Source organism: Hippopotamus amphibius, chromosome 15 (assembly GCF_030028045.1).
Source record: "Hippopotamus amphibius kiboko isolate mHipAmp2 chromosome 15, mHipAmp2.hap2, whole genome shotgun sequence".
Classification (NCBI taxonomy): Eukaryota; Metazoa; Chordata; class Mammalia; order Artiodactyla; family Hippopotamidae; genus Hippopotamus; species Hippopotamus amphibius.
Genome location: NC_080200.1, coordinates 20,591,371 through 20,610,920, shown reverse-complemented (window position 1 = coordinate 20,610,920; position 19,550 = coordinate 20,591,371). Strand labels below are relative to the sequence as shown.

The 19,550-nt window shown below is 41.4% G+C and overlaps 1 long non-coding RNA gene across 1 annotated transcript; it reads left to right on the top strand.

Moving 5' to 3' along the window:
* The first annotated feature begins 3,346 nt into the window (after window positions 1–3,346).
* LOC130836684 (uncharacterized) lies at window positions 3,347–18,893 on the top strand. The gene is made up of 4 exons (XR_009049210.1): window positions 3,347–3,407; window positions 11,330–11,440; window positions 11,920–12,063; window positions 18,285–18,893. It is a non-coding gene; the product is annotated as an uncharacterized LOC130836684 (long non-coding RNA).
* The last annotated feature ends 657 nt before the right edge of the window (window positions 18,894–19,550 follow it).

Here is a 19,550-nt window from a genome sequence, read left to right as displayed (position 1 = left end):
GTTTTAAAACTTTTTCTGATACTTTTAGAAAACTCTCAAAATCTAACTAAAGCTCTTTAAGCCTCCAGCTGACTCCCGGACACTTCAAAAAAACATCCTAAGACAACTCAGAGATAAATGTTAAACTAACTAAGTTTGTTTGGTATGTTTAATTACTTCAGAAACATTGTCAAGTGATTGGAGAGGACCTTTAGGTTATCGTGTATGGATACATATTGTAAGATGTCTTGATATAATGTCATAATTCTAGTTATTCTAAAATGTTATATGTTGTGGAAATATCCAAGTTTTCTAGTAATTACATTGTACTCAAATCTTTAACCATGCTATTGTGAGTTTTGTTCCAATGCTTTTACAAAATGAAGATTTTCAAGAAGACTCATAAAAAGAACTTTTTAAACAAACATAAGTTTCTGATGGTCTTTAGATAATACCACTAAACTATGTAACAAATGATGGAAAATCTGATTATTTCATCCAAATCAGGAATCAATAATATGGGAGTGAATGAACTGATAAATATGATTTATAACTTTATGACTTTGGGAAATATACTAGCCTACTGAATTCTTAGGTCTCTATGACAAAAAAAAAAAAAAAAAGCAGTGCTACAAAACTGCATGGCCCTTGGCATCCTTACAACATCTTAGGGAGGTACCTGTGCCACAATTCAAACTGAATATGTGTTTCATACCAGATAAATCCTCTAAAATAATGTTTAATTACCCATATGAAAAGTAAGATTTCCACCCTAAGTGACCTACTCCCTACTCTTGACAACCTCTTCAAAAACTGGTTTGGTGTGCGAAGTTCTTGGCTTAAATATTTACTTATAACTCTATTACGGTTATTAGCTATATACATTGCATTTTGCCTGTTTTACAAGATTATCATTTCTTGTATTACTGAATGTGTGACTAAGCCACCAACAAAAATAATGATGATTAGGCAACTTGAAGCAGTTGATCAAATATATAGTTCTGTATGTGATCAATGATTATAATAGTACAACTCTAGATATGGGAAGACACAACTAGGGAAAACATTTCCTGGATCAAAATTAGATTAGTAAGACAGAGGATCCAGAGAATCTTTAATTTTCAACAGTGCCTGATCCAAAAATTAGCACCTGGAGTAGCATATCAACAAGGGTTTTTGTTTGATCTGGGATGAGCCTCCCAGCACCGTGGGACAAAATTTAGTTATGTAATGTCTCCCAAACATTGGCCAAATTTCTGACCAAGAGTAGGGACTCATAAATGGAATATTTATAAGTAGAATGGAATATCTGAGAAATGGAATATTTCCTGCCATATCAAGCAAAGGATGTCACAGTCATCTATGGACTGTAGCCCTCCAAGGTGAGCTGAGGTAACTCAGGGCAGAAAAGAATGCCTGCCATCTAGCAGGCATCAAACTGCAGCTACTCCCTGTGGAGAGCCCTGAGGAAACTCAGGATGTGTCAGGATACTGGCCCAGATAGCTGAGGAGCATATCAAAGGAATGATTTCAGTGACCCAGATTCTTGAATCCTCCCATACATAGAATAGCACTAAATTCCTTAACTTGAGATATCTGCTTCCCTTTAATTAAGGATAATCTCTTGAAGTTCCCGACTACCTCTCCTTTGTTGCAAAACTCCTATATATCCTGGCTCCTCCCCTCGCTATCCGAAATGCTGTCTCTCTGGCTGCAGTTCTCATTTTGCCCCAAATAAAATTTAACTTGCAACTCTCATGTTGTGCATATATATATATATATATATATTTAAAGCCAACCGTAGAAAGGAAAGTTGCTTTAATCAGAAGGCTGGCAATCTGGGGAGAAGGCAGACTCATGTCCCTAAAACCGATTCCAAAGATTCTGCTAAGCCATGACAGTGTTTAAAAAGAAAAAGAGGAAAGACTCTCAGTGAACCTTTGAGACAAGAGGTCAAGGTCTGTGTCTTTTTCAGCATCCAGGCTAGCTGACTCCTCATGATCCTTCTTCAGATATTATCTCACCGGTAGGATCTGCCTGCAGGATGGCTAAAGGGGCTGGTCAGGGTAGAGAGCCAGTCATTCTTTAACTACTTAATTTTTCAATTCTGCTTCTTTTAATCTAGAGAAAGGATCAATAGATTAGGTAAGGTATTGTGTGCACTTAGTAGAGAGTAAGTCAGGAGTTAGGTTAAATGTTACTTAGTGATCTCACTTTTGTGAGGTTTAAGGGGAACAGAAATAGGCAAACAGGAAAAAGGCAAATTAGTTGCTTACAAATCCCCACTGTTAGACACCATTCCATTTCTATGGGATTAGGCGTGAAGGGTCCATCTTCCGTAACTTCTTCATGCTGACATAGGGTGCTGTAGTCTTAGAGTGGAAGATGTCAACCTAGGTCTGTAGCATCTCTTTGCTGACAATTTTAGTTGCTCACTTACATATATGGGTAGAGCAAGCTACAATTATTTTGATGCCCACAAAAATATAGATTATTATGAGTAATAAGGTTAATCCCAGTCTCTTGAGGCCAGTTCTTGGAATTGTGCCAGCCATAGATCCAGTATTGCTCAAGATAGAGCAGCTTACACCATGGCTACAGTTTAGTCATCATGCAGTTAGCTTTTTCCCTCTGGTGGCAGTTACAGCACCTGTAAAACAACTCAGGAATGTGCACCAGACACTGAAAGATTCTGTGACATGCTTGTCCTAATCGTTAACTGCTTGAGCCTGCTATTCAGCTTTTCTACAAAGAGGCAGGGGACATGGAGGGGCCTCTGTACTTGGTGGTGGGGGTGGGTAAGGTTTTCCTCACTTTCAAGGTATTGGGTGTTTTTTTGATGCCATTATGAATTTGTGGACTTACTTAAACTTATTAGATGTGTTTGGTCCACTGCAGCTATAATTCTCAATGAAGTGCAAAGCAGTTTGCCCAAAAGAAGCAGTTTCATGTTGGCCCCCAATTCTTCTTGCCCTGCCCCAGGCACGTCTGGCTCACTCCCTACCCGGGCAGCCGTTTCTGCAAGGACCCCTAGCTCCTCCGTTTGGTGAATGGGATTTATATAACTGCCAGCTTTTTTCTGTTCCTGGCCAACGCTGGAGAGCTCAGAAAAGTGCCCGTTTTCATTCTGCAGGAATTTCAATTCATTCCTAAAGGTCTACAGCCATCCCTGGTTTTCGGTTTAACTTTGAAACTTCCTAAACTAGAGCTCTGGAAGAGAACCTAAGCTCTGTGGGGTGAGCAAGCGCGGTCAGAACCAGTGAGCCGCGGTCCTCCCGGCTTCCTAGAGCGGAGAACCGGAACTTCACCAGAGGGCCTGCAGAGTGCTGCGCCCCGGCGGACCCTTTGCCTTGGTTCCGCTTGCGCAAAGGCTGGGGTCGTGGTTGTTGGGGGCAGCAGGCTGGCGACTGTGGGCTCTGGGACATCAGGTAGGTGTGGAGAGGGAAAGGCCGGAAGAGAACGTATTTCCCCGCCTCTGGCTGCTGCGGAGGCAAAAGGTGGGGCAGCGCCTAGTCGTCCTCAGCGCTCTGCCGGCTGCGGGAGGGCGGAGCGAGCGGTTGCAGAACCTGCTTAATCCCAGGGAGAAGTGACAGGGACGTGGTGGGAGCTTGGCCAAGGGGCTCGCTCTGCCTCGCCCTCTCTGTCTCCCAGATTGGGATTTGGGAGGTCACAGCTGCAGCGTGAGCAACACGGTGTCCTTTCCAGAATCAGAATTTCCACGTGGCATGGTGGATTTTTTTTTTTTTCCCCTTGGGAAGGTGAAGAGTTATTTAAGTGGGGGTAAAATGTAGGAAAGATTATGGAATTAACCGTTATTTGTGTGGTCCTTACTACCTCTGGCAGGGACCAGAATATGCCACTTCGAAATATGCCTCTTTGGGAAAAGGATGGTTTTGAGCGAAAGGCAATTGAGACTCACTAGGTACAGAAAAAACAGTTGTCTGCCCTTATCTGCCTAAGAACAGGGCATACATTTCCCCATGGGGAGGAGGAGAGCTACTCTTATCCCAAAAGGCAGAGTCTGCATCCCAGATAAATCTGCAGAAATAAGCCTTATTGAGATAACCCTTGGGCTTCCTTGGTGGCGCAGTGGTTGAGAATCCGCCTGCCAGTGCAGGGGACACAGGTTCAGATCCCTGCTCAGGAAGATCCCACAGCCACGGAGAAACTAAGCCCTTGCGCCACAACTATTGAGCCTGCGCTCTAGAGCCCGTGAGCCACAACTGTTGAGCCCCTATGCTGCAACTACTGAAGCCCACACGCCTAGATCCCGAGTTCCGCATAAGAGAAGTCATGGCAGTGAGGAGCCCGTGCACCACAACCAAGAGTAGCCCCCACTCACTGCAACTAAAAGAAAGCCTGCACACAGAAAAAAAAGACCCAACACAGCCAATAAAATAAATAAATAAATTTATTTAAGAAAAAAAGATAACCGTTATCTTCCATTGGTTCCCACATATATTTCCTAGTCACCCGTCCAGAAATTGTCCTTTGATATCCAAAACCTCTTACCTTTGTTAAGAAGGATATATAAGCTTTTGAGTCTAATCTTTCCTTTCAGTTTTGAAACAGTCCTCAAACCGAATTTCTCTGCTCAGTTTATGATTAATATCTCTATCCACAACATTATTCCCTCTCTTGTCCTGTATGTGTTTCCCTTTTGGATTGAGGAATATCAAAGACAAGGGGATTGAAAATAATCAGGACCCTGCTGGGGTCTTGTGCAAAAGCCCCTCTGTGTCCCCCTCCCCGTCCCCCTCCCCCACCTCTAATTTGTAGGAAAAGACTTTAGCCTCCTAGCCCTTTCCTGAGTTCCAAAGAGCAGATTCTAGCGGTTACTAACAAGGTAAGTGAGGGAATGCAGAAACAAAGGAAAAGAAGTCTAGAAATAATAGTTAAGCGTAAAAATAGTCCTAGTTCCTCCTCAAGTCATATATGTGTTTTTTATATATATATATATATATATATATATATATCTAAAATATATATATGTATCTGGTTCATATCTTTGAGTATTCAGCAGGAACTAAGGCCCCCACCTAGAGGGCCTTAATTTAACTACATGCTGAGACCCCAAACAGGTTAGAACCAGAAGGTTGATGATTGAGATTCCGAGAATACCACCAAACAATCAGAAGAAAGTCATGCACCCTGCAGCCTTCACCCCAAATGTTGCCTTTAAAAAATCTTCCCTAAAAGCCATTGGAGAGTTTGGGTTTTTGACTACAAGCTGACCATTCTCCTTGCATGGCCCTGCAATCAACCTTTCTTCTGCTGCAAACTTCGACATTTTGGTTTGTTTGACTTCACTGTGGGTGAGGCATGTGAACTTGGGTTCAACAGCAGTTTCACTTCCCTTCTGTGAACTCCTGTGTATGTAAAATTTTAATGGAATTATATACCTTTTTCTCCTGTTAATGTCTTTTGTGAGTTAAATTCATATGCCCTCAGTCACTGAATGTAAAAGAGTAGAAGGAAAGTTATTCCTCCCTGACACTTCTAAGTAAATAGCAGTTCAAAGTGAGTCCTAAATCCTTTTTAAACTCATTGGATAACTCCCTCCTTTTGCAGTGCTAGTGTTGTCCTAAATCAGAAATAAATCCCGGTAAAGGGTCAGGGTTGTCTTAAAGCAAAAGGACAGCTTTATTATTTGAAAGGTTTGCAAATGGGATATGCAACCTTAGGCTGTGAGGGAAAGTACATTTCCCACGCATGAAGGAGGTGATAGATTTTTAAAAGCAGAAGCCACAGTTGGGAAGCTTGTAAGGGAATTGGATGGCCCTTGCAGACTGACCACAAGTCCTTACAGCTTAACTGAAACTTTTCTATGATTTGTTGTCATTGGAGCTTCTTGTTAGGGGCTTTTCAGGCAGGACCCTTAGCAGAATCAGAAGCCCTTATAACTGTCTGTTCGTGGTTTTTCTAAGAATACAGAGCACATGACTGAACTCCCAGCCTGTTGTGACTGCCTGGCTCCATTTTATTTTGTGTCCCTGTTAGCCACACTGGGTCCATTTTCTTTGTTCCTTCTACAGGGGAGTCATCTTATTTTCACTTTTCCTTAGGGGATTTTATTTTATCTTTACATTAGGGAGAACCTCCTCCCGCCCCCACCCCCCACCCCCCCACCCCGTACCTGCAAAGTCTCAGGTTGCATCTCCCTCCAGAACCTCAATCCGGTCTCTGAACACTTTTTATTTCTGTAGCTTTAACTTTTCCTAGGACATTTTATCTTTCTTTCCCCTCGAGTCTGCACCTATGAGTTGGTGTTCCCATTACACCTAGACCCGTGCTCTCTGTTCCTCCTGGTTTTATGCCAGCAGTATTTACCTCACAGGATTGTTCTGGGGATTAAATGAGATGGTTTATGAAGTGCTAAGCCTCACTCTTGACACATAGTAGATGCTTAAAATTTGGTCGCAGTTAATGTGGGTGTTGGTCTTTCTGGCTCCTGCCAGCCCTGGCAAAGGGCCTTGCCACAAGCCAGGGTCTAGGTGAGAAAAACTCAGTCTTGTCTGTTTTATCCAACTCACATTATCCAGGCTCACAGTTGACAAAACAACACGAATGCTAACTTATCAATTTACAAGGGGGAGTCTTATGTGTCAGGGACTGAAATATGCACATGGAGAGGCATCTCACTTCTGCATTCCTTGGTAACCAGGAAGCTGAATTCGTAGTCAGAAGATCACCAGGATGGGCAAGGAGGACTAAGAGGACGCTGTTCTTTTAAGTACATGTAGGTTCTCCCCCACTAAAACCACACACTGGAGTAAGGCGGGCTTTGTTTATAGAAGTTATGGAAAACAAACAAATAATGTCAAAATACCACTGCCAGAAGTGAATTTCTGTCTAGCCTTTTTTGCCCAGTTTTTTCTATATATCTCTTTAAATAGCTAAATCATTTATAGTATATTCAGCTTTTTATCCTGCTTTCTTTCAATATGAGTATTTTCCACCTTACTATTATGCCTGCTACCTCCCTATTTGCTACAGTCCAGTGTTTCTCAGAACCTAATAGAATTCCTTGGAAGCTTGTGACAAATACAGTCTTAAGTACCACCACAATTTCTGAAGGGTGGCTCTTCCCAGGGTGATTATTTTGTACAATGAAATTGAGAATGAAAGAGAATTCATATCCATTATCCAGGGCCAGTTAGGAATGCTTTTGCTGCAAGTAACAAAAGACTGACTAAACATCTTGAACAATGAGAACATTTCGTCGTGTGTCAAGAACATGGTGATGCAGACCAACATCAGGACTGGTGCAGCAGACCAGTGGTATTGATGGAGACTCAGGCTTCCCCCATGTATTAGAGTACTTCAGAGAAACAGAAACAATAGGGGGAGAGAAAGAGAGAGACTGGCTCTCACAGTTATGGCGGCCAGCAAGTTCTAAGATCTTCAGGGTGAGTCAGCATCCTCAAGACCCAGAGAGAGCCAGTGTTTTAGTTCCAGTCCAAAAGCATGAAAAAAAAACTGTCCTAGTTTGAAGGCCATCAGGCAGGAAGAATTCTCTCTTACTTGCAGGAAGTTCAGGCTTGTTGCTTTATTCAGGCCTTCAACTAATTGGATGAGGCCCACCTAAATCAGGGAGGGCAACTTGCTTTACCCAGTCTGCCAATTCAAATCTCATTCAAGGATAAAGAAAATGTGGTACATAATTACAGTGGAGGGGGCTTCCTAGGTGGTGCAGTGGTTAAGAATCCACTTGCCAATGCAGGGGACACAGGTTTGATCCCTACTCCAGGAAGACCCCATATGCCATGGAGCAACTAAGCCTGTGTGCCACAACTATTGAGCCTGTGTGCTGCAACTACTGAAGCCCATGTGCCTAGAGCCTGTGCTCCGCAATAACAGAAGCCATGGCAAAGAAGAGCCCCCACTCATTGCAACTAGAGAAAGTGCATGTGCAGCAACAAAGACCCAACACAGCCAAATAAATAAATAAATAAATATTTTAAAAAATTACAGTGGAATACTACTCAGCCATAAAAAGAATGAAATTTTGCCATTTGCAACGACATGGATGGACTTCGAGCATATTATGCTAAGTGAAATAAGTCAGACACAGTAAAAAAAATACTGCATATCTCATGTGTAGAATCTAAAAATTAAAACAAACTAGTGAATATAACAACAAAAAGAAACAGACTCACCGACATAGGGAACAAACTAGTGGTTGCCAGTGGGGAGGGAGAAAGGGGGGAGGGACAATATAGGGGTAGAGGATTAAGAGGTATGAACTATTATGTATAAAATAAGCTACATGGATATGTTGTACAACACAGGGAGTGTAGCCAGCATTTTATAATAACTGTAAATGCAGTATAACCTTTAAAAATTATGAATCACTATGTTGTACACCTATAACTTATGTAATATTGTATATCAGCTATGTCTCAATTTTTTAAAAGTTTTCAAAAAACGAATTTCATTCAAAAACACCCCCACAGACAGACCCAGAATAATGTTTGACTAAATATCTGGGCACCAATCATTTGACACAAAATTTGTCATCACACCTTATTTTCTGCCCCACCCTTATCAGCAGTTTGCCTTCGGATCCTCCTGTGTGCTGCTTCATGGTTATAAGAAGACTGCAGGAGCTCCAGGCATCATACAGACCTTTAAGCAGGAAGAAGGAGGAACACGTAGTATCAGCCAGCTCTCTTCTCTGCTGGTTTCCTTCTTTAAATTAAAAACAAAGTCTTTCCTAAAGCCTACAGCAGACCTCCTCTGAACATCTCAATGACCCAAAGTGGTTTTCTGGCCTCCTTTGGCTACAAGGGGGAAGGCTGGGAAATTGAGTATCTGAAAAAACAATAAGAATCATTACACCAGACCTGAATAATCTGAGCATACTACTGCCCCTTATAATTTGGGGGCTCTGTTAGCCAAGGAGAAGGGAGGTAGAACGATCACTGGGAAGGCATCCAACAGTATCATCCACCATTCACAAACTGAAATCCCATCGAAGAATAAGTCTCTGTGACTGCACTCTTGGCATCTTTGTGGTTTGGGATGTTTATAAGCTCAATCACATTTGTATAGACAATTTCTTGGCTTACCTTCTCAAAACCGATTTCTGTTTATTATACTGAAGTTTAATACTTTAATTCCTAGATGATAGCCTTCTTCCTTCTGTTTCTGTGTCTCATGGGGTTCGGGGAGGGTACCTTGCTGTGTGGCCAGATTGAAACTCACATGGCCATATGTGGCCAGACTGAAACTCCTCAAGGCGGAGGATGGAGGTCCTGGCACTGACTATCAGCCTTGGTGGCCATGTGGTTCCCAGATCCCAGGGGCAAACAGCTCAGCTCCAGAGTAGCCTCCCAACCCTTCTGCAATCAGAAGCCCCCCACTCTCCCCTTCTGCTGGTTCTGACAGATGTCTTGGATGAGCCCACGGGTGAGGCCTATGTCATCTCCCTCCCCCGCAACAGTGCATCTTCTGACCCAGTGCCCCATGCTGTGCCATCTTGGATTGGGTAGAGTGGGGGGTGGGGAGCGCACATCTCTACAGGATGCAAATGCGATGTTGCTCCTTTCATGATTCAGATCTTTCAGCAGATGGTACCCCACACCTGCAGAGTGACGTCCCGGGTCCTGAGAGTTTGGGGGTTTCTAAAAAAAGATGGGCTGCCAGCTGCAGTTCTTACTGCCACCTCCCCCCAAGTCTGATCTGTAAGGAAGTTCCTGTTGTTGAACTCTTCCTTCAAAATACACACACACACACACACACCCCCCTGGTTTATCTCACCCTCAGCATGATCACTGCCTGGCCTGAGACTGGGTCTCTATCCCTCTAGTTGCTGCTCCCTCAAGGATAGATGGTGTCAACATCCTCTTCTGAGGAGGCTTTACTATCCACCTCCCCACCCCAACCACTTTATTGTTACCCGTAGTAGAATGTACTGTAATCATTTGTACATCTAAAGTCTGAAGTGCTAGAGAATTTGTAGCTAAATTTTATGACCACTGCAATAATTAATGCTACTTGGACACGGGAATTGCAGACAGGTCATTGAAACTAAATAGGTGGCCCAAAGCAGAACCTTTTCTATGGAATAATTTATATGATTAAGTATTACGTGTCAACTGGGAAGGTAAATGAGGAAATGGTAGTGGGACAATCAGTGCTTTGCAATGGGGGGGAATTTTTTTTTTTTTAGTTTATTTTTGGCTGCGTCGGTTCTTAGCTGTGGCAAGCAGGATCTTCATTGAGGCACGAGGGGATCTTTCATTGTGGCGCACAGGCTTCTCTCTAGTTGTGGCACATGGGTTCCAGAGCACGTGGGCTCTGTAGTTTGTGCCATGCAGGCTCTCTAGTTGAGGCACTCGAGGTCATTAGTTGTGGCTTGTGGGCTTAGTTGCCCCACAACATGTGGGATCTTAGTTCCCTGACCAGGGATTGAACGTGCATCCCCTGCATTGGAAGGTGGATTCTTTACCACTGGACCACCAGGGAAGTCCCCCTCACTCCTTTTTTTTTTTTTCTCTGCCACGCAGCTTGTGGGATCTTAATTCCGAGACCAGAGATCGAACCCAGGCCCATGGCAGTGAAAGTGCCAAGTCCTGACCACTGGACTGCCAGGAAATTCCCAGGAAATTCATATTTTAAAATAAATTCTAGAAAGACTGTTGTGGTTTTAAAATATGTCCACAAGTTCTTTTATATTCCTCCTTTCAAGAGGTGGGGTTTATATGTAATATCTTGGTATGGTGATATATCATAACTAGACTTACCATGCTGATCAGTTTGAAATGTATAGAAATATCAAATCACTATGTTGTGTAACAGGAACTAACATAGTATTATAGGTCAATTATTCTTCAAAAACAAACAAACTCATAGAAAATAAGATCAGATTTGTGGTTACCAGGGGTGGAATGTGGGGGAAAGCAGAATTGGATGAAGGTAGTCAAAAGGTACAAATTTCCAGTTATAAGATAAATAATTACTTGGGATGCAATGTACAACATAAATAAAATTAACACGGCTGTGTATCAAATCCTAAGAGTTGTCATCACAACAAAAAACTTTGTTTCTATATCTTTAATTTTCTATCTATATGAAATGATGAATGTTCACTAAACTTACTGTGATAATCATTTCATGATGTATGTAAGTCAGATCATTATGCTGTGTACCTTAAACTTATACAGTGCTGTATGTCAATCGTATTTCAATGAAACTTGAAGAAAAAAAAAAGAGGGAGAGATGGAGTTTAATTACTCTCTCCCTGAGTGTGGGCTGGCCTTAATGATCTGCTTCTAAATAGCTGCGTGCAACTTCAGAGACTAGGGCATAAAAAGCACTATGGTTTCTGCCTTGCCCTCTCTCTTAGATCACTTGCTGCTGTGCCATGAGGACCTTGGAAGGGAAAGCCAAGCCCCACAAAAACTTTAAGGGAAGACTCCTATGTCAACTGAATATGTTTTGCCAGCTTGCGTAACAAGTAAGGCTATGTTTTGACCACATCATTGGATGATGCCAACTGATAGTACAAGAGTTCAGTGTGGCCATACAGCTTTCCTGTTTTCCCCTTTTTGAGGTTCCCTGACAGTGGCAGGACTGTTAGTGTTCACCAAATATCCACAAACTCCTCCACTTCCCAGCCACCTTTGCAGTTAGAATGGAACTTTGTGACTTGGTTCTGTCCAAAGAGATGTGGATGTCAGTGATGTAAGGCACTTCTAGGCCTGGCCCTTGAAAACACCCCACGGGATCTTCCAGCCTTGTCTTTTTCTACAGTGACAACCCTGAAGTCCATGTATTCCAGATATTATGGCTGCAAGATGAATGAGGGCAGGCTGATCTGCATTGAACTTTACATGAGCAACTGATAAATCTTATGTTCAGCCCCTGGGATGGAGGGTTTATTTGTTAATGTGTCCTAGTCTAACCCATCCTGCCTAAACCGTTGCTTCTTTCTAGGATCTCTCTCTAGGTCTTTGGGGGTATTCCATGTATTCTCCAGGGAAAGTCCAGGCTGTATGTGTGTCTACACTGCTGTCCCCTCCAGCTTTGTACAAACAGATCATCTCCAGAGTTTTAGGAACCCTGGTGCCCACCATGCAGGTAAAAATATGGACCTCAGCCTTTCCTATAATTTTCCCTAGCCCAGCCAAGAACAGGCCATCATGTTTCACAAGACTTCACTATTGGGAGAATAACCTACCACTAGCCACTAACCTACCTATAGATCCTGGGCAGTCTGGGTCCCTTACAGATACCTCCCTGCTAGCAGCAGGCCTGCTCCCCTAAGTGATTCTCTGGGCTCCAAGAGAGCCAGACCCAGGGAGAAGGAGTCAACCTTTGACCCTGCATAAAACCATACTTCCAAGACCTCAGGTCCTGTGTCAATATCTTTCTCTTCCCTGCGAGATGAAGGAGGGTGATCTACTCCCCTCAGGAGCCAACACCTATAGGAATGTGACCCCAGTAACAACAGTATTTAATACTACTTATTATATGGCAGGCCCTGCTCTAAGTGCTTTATATATACTAATTTATTTTTCAGAACAATTCTATGAAGTCAGTACTATTATTACCTATTTTCCAGATGAGGAAGCTGAGACTGAGGGCAGTTAAGTACCAGCCCAGGGTTATACAACTACCTAGAAACCCAGAGCCCAACAGTGATTCAAGAGAGAGACCTTGCACTGATGAACCCAGCAGCAGGGCAAGAATAAAGATGTAGATGTAGAGAATGGACTCGAGGACATGGCAGCAGTGGGGGAAGCTGGGACAAAGTGAGAGAGTAGCATTGACATATATACACTACGAAATGTAAAATAGACAGGTAGTGGGAAGCTGCTGCATAACACAGGGAGATCAGCTAGATGATTAGTGACGACCTAGAGGGGTGAGATAGGGAGGGTGGGAGTGAGGCTCAGAGGGAAGGGATATGGGGATATGTGTTTAAATACAGCTGATTCACTTTGCTGTACAGCAGAAACTGGCACAACAATGTAAAGCAGTTATACTCCAATAAAGACCTGAGAAAAAATAAAAAAGAAGAAGAAGAAGAAGAGAGATACCTTGCAGCAGGGTTCCATTTTCTAACAGCTGGCCCTCCAAATTAGGGGAGTAGCTCCTTTGATTTTCAACTTCCCCAAAGTCTTGTATAACTGTGAGTTAATCCATATATACAGCAGGAAGTCTAATTCTCTCTTAAAAAAAAAATTCCCACCTCCTGCCAAGTCCTACTTGGTCTTGGTGTCCTGTGGTCTGTGAGTGACAATTGGAGAAAAATGGCATCTCCAAGAGGAAACCAGGCAACTGGGATTGGACCAGCAAGTGCCAAAGATGTTTTCAAGACAGAATGTTTCAAAGATGTCAGAGATCCTAGCTTCAAAACTGCCCAGCTGTGTATGCTTTGGTGATTTGTTTATCCTCTCTGTTCTCTCATCTATAGGATGTGGAGGGGGGTGGGTATATACAGGGCCTTCATCATAGGGTTGATGAGAAATTTGAATATATCAATATATGTAAAGCATTTAGAACAGTACCTAGCACAAAATACACACCGTAAAAGTGCTTACTGTTATCACTGCAGATGCAAGTTTCAGCCAGGACTTCTGAAAAAAAGACACATCTACTTTTGCCCCAAAATAAGAACAGTAGGAGAGCTACTGTCCCTTCCAGATCTTTTTCCAGGGATTGTGAGTTATCCCTTAAGAGTCCCTGAATACCAAGATTTCTGTGGGTTCCTCCCTTGCAGTTCAACAGTGCCACCTGCCACATACGAATTTTACACATCCATTTAAAGCTTCCATTGGGACTTTCCTGGTGGTCCAGTGGTAAGGAATCCACCTTCCATTGCAGGGGACATAGGTTCAATCCTTGGGGAACTAAGATCCCATATGCTGTAGGGCAACTAAGCCTGTGCGCCACAACTACAGAGCCCACACACCCTGGAGCCCCCGCGCCACAACTAGAGAGAAGCATGGGTGCTGCAACGAAAGATCCCACATGCCTCAACAAAGATCCCACATGCCACAACTAAGGCCCTGTGCAGCCAAAAAGAAAAAAAAAGCTTCCATGTGTGAAAGAAAATCATTGACATTAAAAGGCAAACAGCAAAGAGAATAGCAACATTTATGGCAAATTCAAAAGGTAAATTTCTTTAATACAGAATGCATTCCTACAATGCATAAAAATTCCACAAAATGTGTCAAGATGATACTTGATCTAAGGAGGGCCAGTGGTCAATGGAGATCACTATAAGGGTAAGCAAATTAAACAATACATGATTTTTTGCCTGCAAATTTAGAGAAAAAAACGAACCTGTTCAAACCTAATCCTGGGGCAATGACTGTGTAAAGGGCTCTGTATTTATGGCTGTGGGGGTCTCATAAATTGATATAATCCTTCTTGAAAGTACATGTAGTTTAGTAGTCTGATTCCATTTAAGTTTTAGTAAGCTTAAATTAAAATTTTGAATAAATACTACACTCATGATTCAAAATGCGAGGAGTATAAAAAGGATATGCACTGAAAATTCTCCTTCCCACCTTTCTCCTCCAGCAACACAGGTACCTCCCCACAGACAGCCAATGTCAGTGGTTTCTCATGCACAATTTCACAAATTTTTTTTTAGGAATATTTTTATGTATACAAATATGTACATATTCTTTTTATCCTTTTTTACACAAAGTATAGTATATGATAACTTGGAACATTGATTTATTGCATCTTAGAGATTTGCACAACATTTTATAAAGAGCTCCCTCTTTGTTTTTTATGGGTGAATATTAGTTTGTTGCATGGTGCTATGGGTTTTGTAGCCCCCTAAAAATTCTTACATTGAAGTCCTAACTCCTAACCCTGAGTAGCTCAGAATTTGATCTTATTTGGAAATAGGGTTATTACAGGCATAATTAATTAAGATGAGGTCACAGTGGAGTAGATGTTACCAAGTCCAAGCTTGTACTGCTCATTGCATGACAGGCCAGTAAATTGAGAGACGAGTTGTTTGGGCAAGAAATAGCGCCTTTATTTGAAAAGTTGTCAGACCCAGAGGGGATGCACTAGTGTCCCAAATAACCATCTTAGATTTCAGGCTTCCTTTATACTAAAAGGAGGGTGTGTGGCTGATTGTTGCAAACTTCTTAGCACTGGAATCCTTTGTTCATGCAGCTGTCCAAGTAGGTCTGGTCACAAGGTTCCTATAAACATCCAATAAGACAAACTTTACTCTCTGTTCTGCAACTTTTAATGGAAAAGTGTTATACCTTTAAAGGTCAGAGCCTTAAGAATGGGCTATCCTGTACATTTCAGGCTATAGGCAACATTCTTTTACAGAAGGTGCAGAGCCAGCATGACTAAGCACAGGCAACAGAGCACAAAGGTTAGAGCTAAAGGAATAGATTCAATATGGCATCAGAAAAAAAAAAAAAACACGGAGTCAGATTTGTTCTCTGTTACATAGGTTGGACTCCTAATCCAATATAACTGGTTTCCTTATATAAAGGGGAAATAGGGACACAGACACACACAGGAAGAATGCTATGTGAAGGTGAAGGCAGAGACGGAGTGATGTGTCTACAAGCCAAGGAACACCAAAGATTTCCAGCAAATCACCAGAAGCTAGGTGAGAAGCATAGAATAGATTCTCTTTCACAGCTCTTAGAAGGAACCATCCCTGCTGACCCTGATCTTGGGCTTCTATCCTCCAGAATTGTGAGACAATAGATGTCCATTGTTTAGGCCCCCCCAGTTTATGGTACTTTTTTATGGCAGCCTGAGCAAACTAGTACATGTGAATGTATAAGAATTTACTTAATCACTTTCCTACTTTGGGTTTTTTACGTTTTCTTCAGTCTTTTACTTTTAAAATATTTTATTTATTTATTATTTATTTATGGCTGTGTCAGGTCTTAGTTGTGGCACATGGGATCTTCACTGAGGCCTGCGGGCTCTTCATTGCAGGCTCTCTAGTTGAGGCACATGAGCTCAGTAGTTGTGGCGTGTGGGTTTAGTTGCCCCACGGCATATGGGATCTTAGTTCCCTGACCAGGGATTGAACTCGCATCTCTTGAATTGAAAGGTGGATTCTTTACCACTGGGCTACAGGGAAGTCCCAATCTTTTACTTTTAAAAGTGCTGCAATGAATGACTTTTGCACACACCATTTCATGAGTGCATGACTACACTAGCGTGGTGAATTTCTAGAGCAGAGTTGCCAAGGCAAAGGATGTATGTGTAATGCTGTATGATATCACTCATATGTGGAATCTAAAAAGCACAGCAAACTAGTGAATATAACAAAAAAAGACACAGATTTACAGATATAGAGAACAAACTAGTGGTTACCAGTGGGGAGAATGAAGGGGGGAGGGGCAAAATAGGAGTATGGGATTAAGAAGTACAAACTAGCATGTATAAAATAAGCAACAAGGATATATTGTACAGCACAGGGAATATAGCCAACATTTTATAAAACTATAAATGAAGTATAACCTTTAAAAATTGTAAATCACTAATTGTACTACTGTAACATATAATATTGTACATAAACTATACCTCAGTTTTTTTTTTGCAGGTATTGACTTTTCATTTTATAAATGACACAATGGGTATCTGTAATATCCAATGTCATGGTCAAGCCATAGCTGAGCTGAAGAACTAGTTTCTCTCTCTCTCTCCCTTTTTTTTTATTTTTAAATTTAATTAGTCCATAATTGACTTACGATGTTGTGTTAGTTTCAGGTGTACAGAAAAGTGAATCAGTCATATAGATATGTATGTCCATTCTTTTTCAGACTCTTTTCCCATATAGATCATTATAGAATATTGAGTAGAGTTTCCTATGCTATACAATATGTCCTGGTTAGTTATCCATTTTATATATAGTAGTGTGTACATGTTAACCCCAATCTCCCAATTTATCTCTCCCCCAACTCCTTTCCACCTCGGTAACCATAAGTCTGATTTTGGGATCTGTAAGTCGGTTTCTTTTTTGTAAATAAGTTCATCCATATCATTTTTTGTTAGCTTCCACATATAAGTGATGTCACTTGATATTTGTCTTTCTCTGTCTGATTTACTTCACTTAGTATGATAATCTCTAGGTCCATGTTGCTGCAAATGGCATTATTTTGCTCTTTTTTATGGCTGAGTAATATTCCATTGTATATATGTACCACATCTTCTTTATCCATTCCTCTGTCGATGGACATTTAGGTTGCTTCCATGTCTTGGCTATTGTAAATAGTTCTGCAATGAATACTGTGGTACTTGTATCTTTTTGAATTATGGTTTTTTCAGGGTATATGCCCAGTAGTGGTATTGTTGGGTCATATGGTAGTTCTATGCTTAAATTAGTTTTTTAAGAAATCTCCATACTGTTCTTCATAATGGTTGTACCAATTTACATTTCCACCAACAGTGTAGGAGAGTTCCCTTTCACCACACCCTCTCCAGCATTTATTGTTTCTAGATTTTTTAATGATGGCCATTCTGACCAGTGTGAAGTGATATGTCATAGTTTTGATTTGCATTTCTCTAACAATTGCTGATGTTGAGCATCTTTTCATGTGCCTCTTGGCCATCTGTATGTCTTCTTTGGAGAAATGTCTATTTAGGTCTTCTGCCCATTTTTTGATTGGGCTTTTTTTTTGCTTGTTTTAATTGAACTGCATGAGCAGTTTGTATATCTTGGAGATGAATCCCTTGTCGGTCACATCGTTTGCAAATATTGTATCCAACTCTGTGGGTTGTCCTGTCATTTTGTTAATGGTTTCCTTTGCTGTGCAAAAGCTTTTAAGTTGAATTAGGTCCCAATTATTTATATTTGTTTTTATTTTCATTACTCTAGGAGGTGGATCAGAAAAGATTTTGCTGCAATTTATGTCAGAGAGTGTTTTGCCTTTGTTTTCCTCTAAGAGTTTTATAGTTTCTGTCCTTATATTTAGGTCTTTAATCCATTTTGAGTTTATTTTTGTGTATGGTGTTAGGGAATGTTCTAATTTCATTCTTTTACCTGTAGCTGTCCGGTTTTCCCAGCACAACTTATTGAAGAGGCTGTCTTTTCTCCATTGTATATTCTTGTCTCCTCTGTCACTGGTTAATTGACTGTAGGTGTGTTGGTTTATCTCTGAATTTTCTATCCTGTTCCATTGATCTATAGTTCTGTTTTTGTGCCACTACCATACTGTTTTGATGACTGTAGCTTTGTAGTATAGTCTGAAGTCAGGGAGCCTGATTCCTCCAGCAATGTTTTTCTTTGTCAAGATTGCTTTGACTATTCAGCGGTCTTTGTGTTTCCATACAAATTTAAAATTTTTTTGTTCTAGGGACTTCCTGGGTGGTGCAGTGGTTAAGAATCCACCTGCCGATACAGGGGACATGGGTTCGATCCCTGCTCCAGGAAGATCCCACATGCCATGGAGCAACTAAGCCTGTGTGCCACAACTACTGAGCCTGTTCTCTAGAGCCCATAAGCCACAACTATTGAGCCTGTGTGCCACAACTACTGAAGCCTGTGAACCTAGAGCCCATGCTCTGCAACAAAAGAAGCCACCGCAATGAGGAGCCCATGAACCACAATGAAAAGTACCCCCTGCTCACCGCAACTAGAGAAATCCTATTCACAACAATGAAGACCCAACACAGCGAATAAATAAACAAATTTATTTATTTAAAAAACATTGTGTTCTAGTTCTGTGAAAAATGCCATTGGTAATTTGATAGAGATTGCATTGAATCTGTAGGTTGCTTTGGGTAGTATATTCATTTTGACAATATTGATTCTTCCAATTCAAGAACATGGTATATCCCTACATCTGTTTGTGTCATCTTTGATTTCTTTCATCAGTATCTTATAGTTTTCTGAGTGCAGGTCTTTTGCCTCCTTAGGTAGGTTTGTTCCTAGGTATTTTATTTTTTTTGATGCAAATGGTAAGTGGGATTTTCTTGATTTCTGTTTCTGATTTTTTGTTGCTAGTGTACAGGAATGCAAGAGATTTCCATGTATTAAAATTGTATCCTGCAACTGTACCAAATTCATTGAGCTCTAGTTTTCTGGTAGCTAACTCTACCTCAATTAAAAAAAAATTTTTTTTAAAGGATGTGTGATGGTGATCCATACTGCCAAGTGCTTTCCTGGGTGTTGGGAGAGTCTGCACTTCCTCCAGCACCGCTAGACAGGGCTGCTTCCCTCCCCCTCCCCCGTTTTTTTTTTTCATCACTACAGTGTGTTCTCAAACTTTTGGATCTTTGCTATTCTGATAAGAGAAAAATTGTATATATGTGAAGTTTGGGTTTGAAGTTTGCATTTTTTATTATGAATTATTTGCATATACTTTTCTGTGAACCCATTTTTCTATCAGATTGTTGGTGTTTCTTATCAGTTTAGGAGGAGCTCTTTGTGTAGCAGGGAAGTTTATCCTTTGTGATATAAAATACAAATACTTTTTCCCAGTTAGCCATTTGATTTTTCACGTTCTGGGAAGATCCCACATGGCACAGAGCAACTAAGCCCGTGTGCCACAGCTACAGAGCCTGCATTCTAGAGCCCTCGAGCTACAACTACCGAAGCCTGCATGCCCAGAGAATGTGCT